Raw genomic sequence first — 14537 nt, 5'->3', positions numbered from 1 at the left:
GGTGTCACCAAGGGCATCTCTTCTTTTCCCCTTCTGTGCCATTATAATTAAACCTTGGCTAATTTTTAGCCAAAGTCAAAAAGCCTGCTGAGACATATTTTCTGCAGAGCGGCAGGAGTTCATCAGAAATTTGCCTCTGAAATGTGAACCCAATTCAATTCACGATACAGGCGTCACCATGTTGGAGCCACATGACTGTGATTGGTCCAAGTCGGTCTGAGTCAATGGTTCTATGGAAACCACTGTCACCAATCATGAGTAAGCTTATTTAAAGTCCACACCCCCTCCACTGAAAGCAAGCTCAGGAGAATCTGTCAATCAAACATTCGAGGTGGGGGCCAGCCCAGCAGGCACCACATGCTTCATGTTGAGGCCTCTGATTGGCCAGTTTATAAATTGAGAAACCTGTGATAGAAAAAAAATGTCATGAAAAAAATAGACTTGAATCCGATCAAGAATGATTATTCTGACAAGTAGAATGACTGAGTAATAGTTGTTTATTTCTCAATAGAAGTCCATGGAATTTTGGCTTCTTGAAGTTACTTCCTGTTTGAACACGAGAGGGGAGGAGTCAATTAATCCAGTTCTCTGTATAAAGTTAAGGGTCACAACTGAGCTTTTTCAAATGCTGTTTTTTTTATTGTGATTTATCATCATTTGAAAAAAGAAATACTCAAAAACGCAGTTTTAATCTTAAATTCTTTTTATATATGATCTCCATTATGAGAAAAATGATACAAGAACATGTTAAAAACACAAGTTTTATTGGAGTGGGTGTTTAAAATTCCAATAAAATACTTTTAAGCAAATCAAGACGGCTTGCTTAACTCTAAATAGGTAATCATTTATGGAAGATAACATTAAGTCGATAATTTCCCACTATCCTCTCACAGGTTAGTTGATAAGGAAGAAAGCCAGAGTCAATGATCATATTAAGCGGTTTATTAACATGAATAATCAGAGAGACATACTGTGGCAGCATCAGATGCCCCGCTCAGCAGGTCTTATACGCACCAGAGGCGTTCCCCAAATGCTCATGGTCCATTGCTCAACACAAAAAAAAATTCTTTCATGGATTTGATTAGTGCAAAACTAATTCATCTGCAAAATCCCCTCATTCTATTGTAATTGTTGTTGAAAAACCAACCCCTCCCTTGTTTAGTTACCACAGCCTTGTTGCAAAACACTATGAAATGACAGTATGAGATGAAATGAACATTGTAAAACATTACGATTAGATGAGAAGCTGGGGGCTTGTGGGTCTGTGGCGTAGAGGAAGAAGATCAGGGTAGAGCAGAAGACCTGGAGGCTGACAAAAGAGGAGTGCTGTTCGTCTTTTAGTGACGAGCTTAAACAGGTTTTGATCAGTCTGGAGGTTTTTACGGCTAAAGGACTCATGCAAAGTGGGAGGAAGATGCATGATTTGATGTCTGGAATGAGGAAATCTGATAAAGAGACTTGGTGATGGAATGAAGAAATTGAAAGGAAAAGGTTTGGTAAGAAGAAGTGAGACACTCGAGCTGCGTTCAAACCCCCTCAGCACTCTTCACGCGGCCACTTCCAATGAAAAGTCTACGCGTTACTGATATTTGTGTTAAAAAATCTCACGTTCATGCATAACTACAAACTTTTTAAGACCATTTTTGAGCTCTGTGTTCAAAATGGGCGGCCATTGAACAAGTTTTGAAAGTTAAACCAGGTCAAACTTTGACCAATCAGGCACTCGGATTAGGTAGTGACATATGGATCTCTAATTCACAGAAGGGGCAACCATTTCAAAATTGAGTACGAAGGAGAAATTAATCATTTTGGTTTGTGCCCGGCTGGAATTCTATGACTCCAAGGCCGAATCCAAATTCCTCCCTTACCCCTACACCTCCAAATCGGACAAAACTCCCACTCGATGATGTCATCAATGGTCGCCGGTTAGCTACACTAGCGCAGAGCTGCCAGTGCTCGAAAATACATAAAATCAAGCTAAAACATATGGGATTTTTTTTTACATTTAAATGTAAACTTCTGTGCTTCACACCTCACCTACGTGACGAATTCCGTCTCTCCTCCATGGCACAGCACAACGCGATTCACCCTATCGGCGGAGGGTTTTGCATCAATCTGCGGCGAGGGTTAACCCTTAAAAGAACGATTTCGGACAACCCTACCTCTTCAAATGGCCCAACATTTGGAGGGGCCTCTGCTCACACCCAAGATGGCGCCAGAATCAATCTGTAGCCGGAAGCGGAAACCATAACTTCAGCCGGTTTAGGCGGAACTTTCCAAAACTTTTGGAAGCCCTTTCAAAATAATATTTTAAGACCTTTTCAGAACTATCAGCTTTTGAATAAACCGTAACTGTTTTTTTTAGCAGATTTTTCGGCTTTACCGAATGTTAAAGGCTGTTTTTTCTCTCTGACAGTGTCATGGAGAAAAAAAAACGGTAAAAAGGGTCAATAAAAGAATAAACAGGAAAAAGGGTCAAAAGCTTAAAACAATATATTTTTTGCGGCCAGCTCGGACAGGGGGAGGGACTTCTGGCTATTAATTTTCGGGCGCCATATTTTTTCTCTGTAGCCAGATTCTCTTGAACAATTGGATGGGTAGGGAGAAGTCGTAGGGATAGGAGAAGAGTTCGGATTGGGCCAAAGTCTTTCACACATCGGAATGTAGACTATGGAGCAAGATTCACAAGATTTGTTCGGGTTCGACATTTCCCACTAAGACTCTTCCTATTCTAGGTGACAGACATGTTAGTAAACAGTAGGAGAAGAAGAAGAAATCTCGTCCTGCTTTTCCAGTGTGAACACCGTGAGCTAAAGCATGTTCAAGAACCTGAAGAATGTTCCGTCATTCATCCTCTGTGACCACATCAACAGCACTGACACTGGAAATTAACAGACTGGTTTCAAAGGATGATTGTGTTTGTTTTTTGTGAAAACACAAACCTCCTTTGATTTATTTCTTGATACAAAACATGACTCAGCAATTTTAGCTTGAAAAACCTGTGCAGTTCCACCCGTCTCTTCTCTCTTTTGTCGCGTGAACTTTTTTTCAGTTTGTCCTCTCCACAAACACGGCTCATTCGGCAAAAGACGTGTTTTCAGAGTTGAGCTGCAACTAATACTCAGCAAACACAGCAAACCGGGTTCTTGGCAGCTGTTTGTTCTGGATTAGAAACAGTTTTAGATTTCAGAACGATCTGCTGGGAGGAGAACATCTGGCTTTAAAGTAAACATTTATATGTACCTTTCCTACTAATGTCTTTTGATGCATTTCAAAGTAATTCAGCTTTATTCATTGTTCACTTCATTGAGGTGTTGCTCAGAAGAAGTATTATGTCATTAATTTTTTGTTTATTTTCCAGCTGCTGAGGTGTTTTTTTTTTTTTGTTTTTGTTTTTTGGACATCGTCAAACCTATAAACGTCTAAGTGGGACTGACCCGTACAGGTCGTTGGGTTTCCTGGGCCCGTGGAGCGTTGCAGACAAGATCCGCAGGTGTATTTTTTTAATTTCCCTTTAGACTTGTATGGCCAACTCAAGTGACGTCACAAAAATGCAACATACCATTGTCGTGCTTGTGGTAAATGTACTGTGAAGTATCTGTAAGGACATGGACACACCCGGCATGTGACAATTGATCAAGAATGTGCTAAACCGAGTTCTTGAACACTATAGCTCGTGGTGGTGCTACTTCCTGCTCCACAATAGTCACCTCTTCTCCTCCGTGCTCTCTAACATGTTTCTCATCCATCAGCTCTTCAAAGTTCTACCAACGTTCCATCAAATCCTGGATTCTTCACCTTGTGGTGCATCTCCCTGTACTCAGTCCTCTCCAGCGACTTTTTCTTGCATTTACTAGCACATGTCCAACACTTCCCGATAGAAGAGGCTTGGTGCAAAATGTGGATATTAATGTTTTTGTGTGAATGCTGTAAACTGAACTTCACCATGGAAGATGCTGAAATTGATAGCTGAAATCACTGAAGCTAATAGCTTAAAATGCTGAAGCTAAAAGCCAGATACAATATTAGCTAAACTGCAAAATAGCCTCAAAAAACTGAAAAAGCCTAAATTAGGTAAAACAGCTAGCATGAAGCTGAAATGTTAGCTAAATTTCAAAATAGCCTCAAAAACAGAAAAAAACCCTCAATTACCCGAAACAGCTAGCATGTAGCTGAAATATTAGCTATACTCCAAAATAGTCTAAAAAATCTTAGTAAATGCCAAAATAATCCAAAAAGCTAGCAGAATGTCAATTTTTAAAACATAACTTTTTAACATAATTATGAATAATAAAAAGGCAGGAATATTATTTCAGAATAAATCAACTTAAACCCTAAATAACTTTCAATAGTTTACTCTCCATTAACATATTTTTAGTCAAAATTATACAAGTTAGAAATGAGCTCAAGATAAGATCGGGTCATTAATAAGAATAAAATAAAATGATCTGGAGGGCCGGATCCGGCCCCCGGGGCTTGACTTTGACACGTGCAATATAGGAAAGATTTGGCGTCATATAATTATGCAAAAATTAATTTCTCCTCCATGATCAATTGTCAAACAGTTGGTACTTCTATGAATGACAACAGGACACTGTCCGTACATCAATACCAAAACCAAGTGCCTGATTGGTCAAAGTTCAACGGGTTTAACCTATAACATCCACTCTATGGCTGTGTGGTTTGTACATAGGACCCAAAATGGTCTTGAAATGTCCATGTGGCCCACAGTTGGACGCAGGCCTAAAGTCTCTTAAGGTCACCTGAGCTTTCCTTTTCGATTGACGACATGTTTATTTATTTGGAAGACTAGGAGATATCTATCGAAGCATGCTTTATCAGAGTGCTGCTCAGTGAACAGTGACATTGTGCTGTCAGTCATCAACATTCTAGTTGAACATCACTAAAGTTTGAATCTAAATGAAAGCTGATCAGTCTGAGGAAGCACACACTAGTTGAGCTCGTTTGACCCCAAAGTCGGGTTTACCTCTGGAGCTCTGAACTCAACTGGGTGAGGCATTTTTTAAAGAGCATGTCAACAAGATGGTGCATGACTTTTTGTTTTGTTAGAAAGATGAAGAAGTTGTATTAAATGCAGATGTCAGTGGAAAACAAAATAAAAGTGCTTGTAATTATGTCTGTCCAACAATCTGGTTAAACAAGTTCTCGCTCAAAGTCATGAAACTTGATATGCGACAGACTTTTATCTCTCATTGATGCACAAGTTCAACGAGATCTGATGTTTGGTGCCTTCAAACTGTTTCTCTTCTTAACCAAAGTCTACATTTCCTCATGTCAGGTTGATGTGACAGACTGTTTTCGACCATTTTCCATCTTCCTCTTTTCGTTACATCTTTTAGACAGAAGAACGTCAGAAAAACCAAACTGATGAAAGATGAGAGGAATCTGCAGAAAACCTCAGACAGCTTTCACAGTTACTATATTGGACTCAATGTGTGAGTCTGCCTGTGTCTGTGCTCTGTTTGTTTCTGGTGTCCTTAGACAGCTCTTTGGTGCCATTAATACAGGTAACGAGTGGAGGACAGAGGACCCTCTTACAGAAGAAGCTAGAGGTTTATGACAGCCAGAAATCTTGCTGGTTTGTAGGTGACCAAATACTGATTTTCCACCATAATTTACAAATAAATTCTCTAAAAATCAGACAGATTTTTTTTTCATTTTGTCTCTCATTGATGATGATTAAAATTAAAGCCCTCTCTAATCTTTTTAAGTGGGAGAAATTGCACAATTGGTGGCTGACTGAATACTCATTTATGTTTTCATAACATAAAAAGGTTTTAAAAGCTTATCTGGACTCAGTTTTCTAAAATATTTTAAGTCATTTTTAAGGTATTTCGTTTCTTATCTTACACTTAATTAATATTAAAAGCTTGAAAAGTTTAAGAGAAATGTAGAACAGAGAAATCCTCTTGGATTCGAGGAGAAACATGTAACTTTCTGTTTGAACTCATCCACATCTGTTCTTTGCTTGCATTTTAAAGTTAAACTTTGTTTGATATTTAATCATATTTCAGTTTATTGAATATATTATTTCGTTTCCGTCCACGTGGTCTCCTGGATTTGGCTCCTACATCTTTGCTTTTCATAGCGTGGATGTTTTATCAGAATTTCCAGTTAGATTCAGCTGAAAGGACGGCTCCCAGCCGGCCTGTTTGGTTTTTCAGCCTCACTTCTTTTCGCGTTAATGATTTAATCAGATTATTTGAATGTTCTAGCCCTTAACCAGCTGGTATTCCTCTGCTCCTCCTTTTTAAATTTGATTCACCAGCAACCTCGTTTACCATTTTTCTTTTTCTAAAAACAGAAAAAACACATGAAAGGTCCCGGTGTATTTATAGATTAGTTTTATAGCAGCCTCAATAACATTGGCAGAATCAAAGTTATTCTATTCAAACAAGACTTTGACAGACATATTTATCACTATTAAGCTACTGATTAATGCGTTGAGTCATTAATCGTGAGATTACATTCTAAAAATAACCTGCAAAAGGAGAACGGTGAAACAGAAAGAGACCATTGTAAACAATTAAACGTTATCGGCAGGAATTGAATGTCTTCCAATCTGCTCGCTGCATGGCTTAGCAAACTTAAACTTTACAGTTTCATTGAATAGTCTTCACTAAAGGGGAAATTCTAAATGCAGAAGTTGTAAATTATGACTGATTATTCTGGGTCAAGAGTAGTTCTGCAAAAGATAACAAGAGTAGAGACAGGAAAACAGATGATTAGCCCAGAAGGGAGAGTTTAATTACATAGTTATGTAACGGGACAAAAATGTATACAATACAATTCTGTTTAAGTGACTTCTCCCTCAAATAGATTCTTCTGGGGTAGAACCATCTCGGTTCAGGGCGCCATTTCTAGCTGTTGTTTGTACTTACGATCACGTTCTTCCTGAATCAAATTGAATATTCATATTAATAACATAATGATGTGTAAAGAAAACCTAAAATTCATATTGTCCAAAGTAATTCCCTCCAGTTTTAGAGTCACACATACCGTTGGTGCAAAGGTGAGCTGAGACCTGTGCTCAGGTGAGTGTTTGAAATGTAATAAGAGGGGGGAGTGCCTGGTTACCCCACACCAAAACCCCCTCTGAAGCAGCAGATAGAGGATCACCCAAACCAGGACCGCCACAGGGGGCCTCAACGCTACCGCGCCAGGGGGCCCAGCACTGGGCCCCACCCCCGTAGAGGCCAGACGAGGATTTCCGGCCAAGGATTTCAGGCACAAATAGTAGGGTTTTTTTGATTTTAGACCAAAAATTAACCAAATAATCCAGCAGATGTTATCTGCTTTGCCGCCAGAAAGAATTACATATGTACTGAAGAGTAGACAAGAAAAGTTTGAAAACCTATGGAACCCATTTACTACACACGTAAAGTACTTGAACTTACCGGAGGATGCTACCAACGTCTAAAAGAAGTGGACACTGTGGTTCCCAAACATGGACATTTTTGAGTAATCACATCTAAATATTTTGAAACTGGAATATGTTCAAATCTGTGGAAGGTTGCTCTATCTTACCAACTCTGTAAAAGAATGTTGTTTGTTTGTATTTTCTCTTCATGGCATTGCTAAAATCTTACTAAAATCTTTTGGGGAAAAAAATGTAACCAAATATACTATCGACTTTAATACAACATTAACTTTTCCTTTTGAGTTGTTATAATTTATTTATTTTTATTTCTCTATTCAAAAGCCTCCACCTTCCATTTCTAAAAGTCGACCAAACCAGGAAATGTTCTTCAAATGTGCACTAGAGACCGGTTTTACTGGGTTTGACTCCCATTTTTAAAAAATAAATATAACTTTACATCTAAAATAAGCACTTCTACTGTCTGAGAAATTGACTGAGTGTCATGTCATTGATAGAAAATGGTTAACTTTCGGCTCCAACCAAATTAAGTCAATTCAGTCGCCATTTCTTGGTGATGTGGACGGCGCCACGTTGGAGTCGGAGTTGATTTGAGTCATCGTTTCTATAGCAACCACTCTCGTCGTGAAATCTAACAAACATTTTGAATGTGCTCCACCTACTTTTATCTGATTGGTCAATTTATAACTTGTGCTACAGAAACAAAATTATGAAAAAATGAGAATTATTAAGAACATGTTTCTAAAGGTTGACAGAGCACGAATGGTTATTCTGACCAATAGAATGAAAGTTTAAGATATTTTGGCTAATTGGAGCCAGCTGGTACTTCCTGTTTGGAACGTCAAGGGGGAGAGGTCACTCAGTCCAGTTCTCATATACAGTCTGTTGTAAAAAGTGTTTTCCATGTGTATTCCTTTTTCAAATGACACGTTTTTTGTATTTATATACACTCAACAAAAATATAAACGCAACACTTTTATTTTTCCCATTTTTCATGAGATGGACTTAAAGATCTAAAATTCATTCCAGATACACAATATTACCATTTCTCTCAAACATTGTTGACAAGTCTGTCCAAATGTGTGATGGTGAGCACTTCTGCTTTGCTGAGATAATCCATCCCTCCTCACAGGTGTGCCACATCAAGATGCTGATCTGACATCATGATTAGTGCACAGGTGTGCCTTAGACTACCCACAATAAAAGGCCACCCTTTGCAACACATCTTCTTGGCATAGAGTTAATCAGATTGTCAATTGTGGCCTGTGAACTGTTGGTCCTCCTCTTCAATGGTTGTGTTAAGTTGCTGGATATTAGTGGGAACTGGTTCACGCTGTCGTCTACGCCGGTCAAGCACATCCCAAACATGCTCAAAGGGTGACATGTCCGGTGAGTACGCTGGCCATGCAAGAATTGGGACATTTTCAGCTTCCAAGAATTGTGTACCGATCCTTGAACATGGGGCCGTGCATATCTTGCTGAAACATGAGGTGATGTTCATGGATGTATGGCACAACAATGGGCCTCAAGATCTCATCACCGTATCTCTGTGCATTCAAAATGCCTTCAATAAAATGCACCTATGTTCTTCGTCCAGGACAGATGCCTGCCCATACCATAACCCCACCACCACCATGGGCAAAAGCGCTCACCCACACGACACCACACACACTGTCTGCCATCTGTCCTGAACAATGTAAATCCAGATTCATCCGTGAAGAGAACACCTCTCCAACGTGCCAGACGCCATCGAATGTGAGCATTTGCCCACTCAAGTCTGTTACCACGACGATCTGGAGTCAGGTTAAGACCCCGATGAGGACGACCAGCATGCAGTTGAGCTTCCCTGAGACGGTTTTTGACAGTTTGTGCAGAAATTGTTTGGTTATGCAATGATAGATAGTAAATCACTTTTTCCTTAGCTGCTTTATTACTGATCAGTTATTGATAACGTTTTACTCTGTAGCAGCAAAGATATTTTCAAAAACAAAACGTGTGAAAATTGACTGAGAAGAGAAAATAAAAGGAGGAAAAAAGGAAAAACATAGATGTTTGGGGGTGTTTTCTTTAAATGAAATAAAAAAAAAGAAAAATACACATCTCTAAAGACAAGGGTGGGTCCTCCCAATGGTGTAGTTTTAGAGTGTTCAACAAATGTTTATCCTCAATTTATGGTTCAAGGGAACGGGAGGACCAACCAGTCAATCAGTCATATAGGAGAAAGGATTACGGCTCACCAAAGTAAACCTCAAGTATGACAAGAGAAAATGTCATTTTTGCCTCTGCTTCACTTGAATGCTCCTGTTTGGGCCAGGAAGTCTTTTATTTTGAAAGGAAGTCATACAAGCTTCAGTCAAAATTAAATAATGACTTTACACTTTGGGAAAATAACAGTTTATCTTAGTATTTTTGCATTTATTCGTGCCCCAAAATAAATGTAATTCATATTTATTGTAAAAACAACAATGGAATGCTGCAAAGTAGTATCAAATTTTCCTGAAAGGATAAAACAAAAACTTTTGTGGCTCCGAGAAGGTTTTATCAGTACCAAACGGGCCCAAATGACTCTTTTACTGGCAAAGGTTGCAGACCCTTGGTCTAGGTCACATGTGTCAAAGTCAAGGCCCGGGGGCCGGATCTGGGCCTCCAGGTAATTCTATCCGGCCCTCCAGATCATTTTATTTTATTGTTATTAATGGCTTGGTGTTATCTTGTGCTCATTTCTAACTTATATAATTTTGACAAAATATATGTTCATAGAGAGTAAAATGTAAGTTTTAAGGTTTGAGTTGATTTATTCTGGAATAATATTCCTGCATTTTTATTATTGCTAATAATGTTTAAAAAGTTTGGGTTTTAAGTTTTAAAAATGTACATTCTGCTAGCTTAATGGACTATTTTGCCAATTACTAAGATTTTTTAGGCTATTTCGGAGTTTAGCTGATATCTCGGCTACATGCTAGCTGTTTTGGCTAATTTAGGATGTTTTTAGGCTGTTTTGGAGTTCAGCTACAGCTAAATGCTAGCTGATTTGGCTAATTTAATCTTTTTTCAGTTTTTTAGGCTGTTTTGAAGTTTAGCTTAAGTTCAGCATTTTTAGCCATCAATTTCAGCATCTTAAGCAGCCAAATTCAGCTTGTAGCATTCACACTAGCATTATCACAGGTAATGCTATATATCTAGTTCATAATTACGTTAAAAATATGTTTTTAAAATGTAGTTTTGGAGTGTTGAATAAATGTGTATCCTGTTCGGTACTCGACCTAAGGTGTGTTTTAGATTTTGGCCCCCTGTGCGGTTGAGTTTGACACTCCTACTCTAGGTGTTCTGAATAAAGAAGTAATTTGTGACTGTATTACAGTTGTACATTATGTCACAGTTGATCAGATGGCTTTCTGATAGACCTGACCTTTAGGCTGAGCTCTGACTGACATGTCCGACCTCAAAAAACTTCTGTGAGTCATTGTGAGACCGCAGACTATCCGGTTGTTGTTTTAGCTTTGGCTTCAGAACAAACAGAGCTATCAGATGGAAGTGGTTTAGTCATAAAACGACTTCTATTCTGTTTCGTACCTGTCAGGCTCACTCACAAAGACAGTCCTGTTGTTTTTTTGTGAGCAGAGACTTAAAGAGGTCATTAAAGTTCAATGTGAGCACATCTTGTGAGTTTCAAACTTTCACTTAAACAGTTTGCAGGATCAGCTTTTTAAAAACCACCTCCTTCCTCATCCTGTCTGCTCTAAGTCTGAGCTAGTTTTTTTCTTCTTTGTGTAAAGTTGTCATTGGGTCAGATTTCCTGAAGTGGCTGCTTTTACTTGGTAATCCGGTGCGCCGCAGAGCGCAGAGCGCGGAGCTCCAGGTCACCTCAAGAGGTGTGGTTCTGTTCCTCCAACATCGAAGGAGTTCGGAGTGGCGCGTAAAACTGCGACCAGCTTCTCTGGGGAAATTTCAATCATTCTAGGAAAGCCCTTCCCCCTTTCCGGGTTCTTTTTTTTTTCTCCACCGTCTTCGCCATCAGACCGCCGGAGCTTCGGTCCTTCTGGCTCAGAATGGAGCTGCTTTCGGAACCGTCCGAACTGGATCCGGACCGTCGGCTCCACCTTTGAGGCTGCGCGTCACGGAGCATGAAGGTCCCGTTTGAACGGCGACTTCCGAACCTCGCGGGCTAATCATCATCACACGGCTTCGGTTATCGGAGTGGGAGGGATGATCGCGGGAAAGAAAAAGTGACATTTTTACCTCCTCAGACTTTCAAGGTGACTTGATGAGTCGGACCGCGAGGCGTTTGGAAAGGACGCACGAGGGCAGTAAGGTGGGCGATAAACTTTTCCAACTTAAAAAAATGATAGTGACTTTATAAAAGTTTGTTGGACATGCAGAACTGGAAAAGTTATACGTTTTTATAATATATATTCATTTACTGTGTTACTAAAGTACTCTACAGTTTTAAATTATTTTTAAGTAAAATATATTTTAAGAAAACAATATTCAGCCACATAAAGTTACAGTCTAATATTATTTATTCTACAGACATTTCCGTTGTCAAAACAACTGTAAAATGAAGGAAATCGTTTTATTTTGAAATTTGATTTCCTTTTATTTTTCAAACACAGTTAAAAGTAGAAAGTTATAAAGAAGTACATCAAATCTTTTTTTCAAATAACATTTTTTAATTTTTTTTTGCATTTTGAACGTCTTAAAGTTATTTAAAAAAATAATGTGATAAGCACCAATTAATGATTGTTGGACATGCAAAACTGGAAAAGTCGCACATTTTTGTATATGTTCATTTAGTGTGTTACTTGAGAGTACCTCACTACAGTTTTAACTTTTTTAAAAGTAAAATATAATAAAAAACAATATTCAGCCACATAAAGTTATAGATATGATATTATTATCCATGTTACATTCATTTATACTGTCAAAATGACTTTAAAATGAAGGGAGAATGGTTTATTTTGAAATTTGGACTTTTGATTTGATTTTCATTTATTTTCAAACAAAATAAAAGTAGAAAGTAATAAAGAAGTAACTCAAATCTTCCTATATTTAATACATACATTTTGAGTGAAATAAAAATATGTAAAGAAAAAAGTTCATGTCATAAATTTATGTACGTCCATACATTGCTTATTTCCAAAACTTAAAATTTGATTTTTTTTTTGGAATTGTGTAACATTGTTTCACATTTTTATATTTTTTCCGTCATGTTATTCCACACCCTCATGCCACAGACAGGAATGCATAAACGTTGTTGTGTGGTCCACATGAGTTTCAGTTCCTTTTTTTTCTTAGTAAATACTCTTTCCTTGAAGCACTTTTACATGTTTTGAGGATGTCTATTTGTCTTTGAGCAGAATCCTATGTTATTTTTAGCCTTCAGAGATACTTTTTCTGAGTATTTATAGTCAGATTTGTACTTTGCTTGTAATATTTCCAAAAAGTGACTGTACTATAAGACTTCTGGCTGCCCTCTCTGCCTCGTGAGTTCGGCATAAAAGTAAATATTACAGGATTGCATCACAAAAGACTCTTATGTGGTTCAAACCTCCAAATGAGAGACAATTTGAACATTTAAAACAAACCAAAGTCATGCCTGTAACTAAATCCTCCAAAAAGGCTTCACATCTGTATTTTTGTCCTTTAGAAAGACTGGAAACAGTTGGTATTATTGCTGATATCAAAGGTATACTTTGAGATGTCTAAAACTTGATCAAATTCATTTTTAGAGTTTGTCACATTTCATTTCTTGTTAATACTATGCTTTGTTTTATATATCATTGAACTGTTCTTCCTCAACAGTGCTAATCCAACCTTCAAATGTTTTATTAAGATAGTCTTTTCATTGATAAGACAGCACCGGAGTCATAAAATATGTTTTATTGTCAAATAAAAACTTTTATTGTAAATAAGTAAATCCTGCTTGTGCATATTGGAAATCTAGACGGATAGTTCTTTATCATGATTGGCACAACAACAAGGAAACTTAAAAAGCGCTTCCTGGTGCGTGGAATACTGGTTAAGTTAAAACTTTCGACTAAAAGATTAAATAATGTGCTTTAGCAAGACTTCATACTAACATAACATGACCTCCTTTGTTTTATAGATAAAACATAAAAAGTGCATTATGCGTTTATTCATGTGTGTCAAATAAAGGGCAAAAGGGATTAAATCATTCAATAACCACATTCATTTTCCATTTGGTTAAAAATCTCTAACTGGAATCAACCATTAAAAAAAAGAAAAGGATTTTATTGGTTAAAATGATAAGTTTCGATACTATAGCCTTCTTAGAATGGGTTAATGAATTATTTGTGACTCATCATTCAGTGCTTTGTTTCTTTTCTCACATAACTGAAAGTGAATCCTTTGATTTCTCCAATTAATTTTTTGATTGTTAAGTTATTAGTCAGACTACGTACTAAGCCAGGGGTGTCAAACTCACACAAGGGGACAAAATCCAAAACACACTTTAGGTCGCGGGCCGAACAGGATAAACATTTATTGAAAACTCTAAAAATAAATTTTTAAAACTTTAGAACTCTAACTTTTTAACATAATTATGAACTAGATATATAGCATTACCTGTGATAATGCTAGTGTGAATGCTGTAAGCTGAATTTAACCACTGAAGATGCTAAAGCTAAAAGCTGAAAACTCTAAAACTAAAAGCCTAAAATGCTAAAGCTAATAGCTGAAAACGTAAAGCTAAAAGCTTAAAAACACTGAAGCTAACAGTTGAAAACGCTAAAGCTAAAGGCTGAAAACTCTGAAGCTAAAAGCTGAAAACACTGAAGCTAATAGCTGAAAACGCCGAAGCTAAGAGCTGAAAACGTAAAGCTAAAAGCTTAAAAACACTGAAGCTAAAAGCTGAAAACTCTAAAGCTAATAGCTGAAAACGTAAAGCTAAAAGCTTATAAACACTGAAGCTAATAGCTGAAAACACTAAAGCTAATAGCTGAAAACGTAAAGCTAAAAGCTTAAAAACACTGAAGCTAATAGCTGAGAACGCTAAAGCTAAAAGCATAAAAACACTGAAGCTAATAGCTGAAAACACTAAAGCTAATAGCTGACAACGTAAAGCTAAAAGCTTAAAAACACTGAAGCTAATAGCTGAAAACACTCAAGCTAATAGCTG

The 14537-nt window shown here is 37.6% G+C and overlaps 2 protein-coding genes across 2 annotated transcripts in view; one reads left to right on the top strand and one right to left on the bottom strand.

The window, feature by feature from the left end:
- Positions 1 to 14537, bottom strand: part of LOC112162813 (3-hydroxy-3-methylglutaryl-coenzyme A reductase) — a 52383-nt gene that overhangs the window by 9469 nt on the left and 28377 nt on the right. The gene's annotated exons all lie outside the window — the stretch shown is intronic.
- LOC112162816 (beta-1,3-galactosyl-O-glycosyl-glycoprotein beta-1,6-N-acetylglucosaminyltransferase 4) overlaps positions 11050 to 14537 on the top strand; it is a 7666-nt gene continuing 4178 nt past the window's right edge. Inside the window, exon 1 of the mRNA XM_024298723.2 lies at positions 11050 to 11711. The gene's annotated coding sequence lies outside the window, so the exon portion shown is untranslated. The remainder of the gene's footprint in view (positions 11712 to 14537) is intronic.

The sequence above is a fragment of the Oryzias melastigma genome, linkage group LG12, assembly GCF_002922805.2.
Source record: "Oryzias melastigma strain HK-1 linkage group LG12, ASM292280v2, whole genome shotgun sequence".
NCBI classification, from domain to species: domain Eukaryota; kingdom Metazoa; phylum Chordata; class Actinopteri; order Beloniformes; family Adrianichthyidae; genus Oryzias; species Oryzias melastigma.
This window is presented reverse-complemented; position numbering and strand designations above follow the sequence as displayed.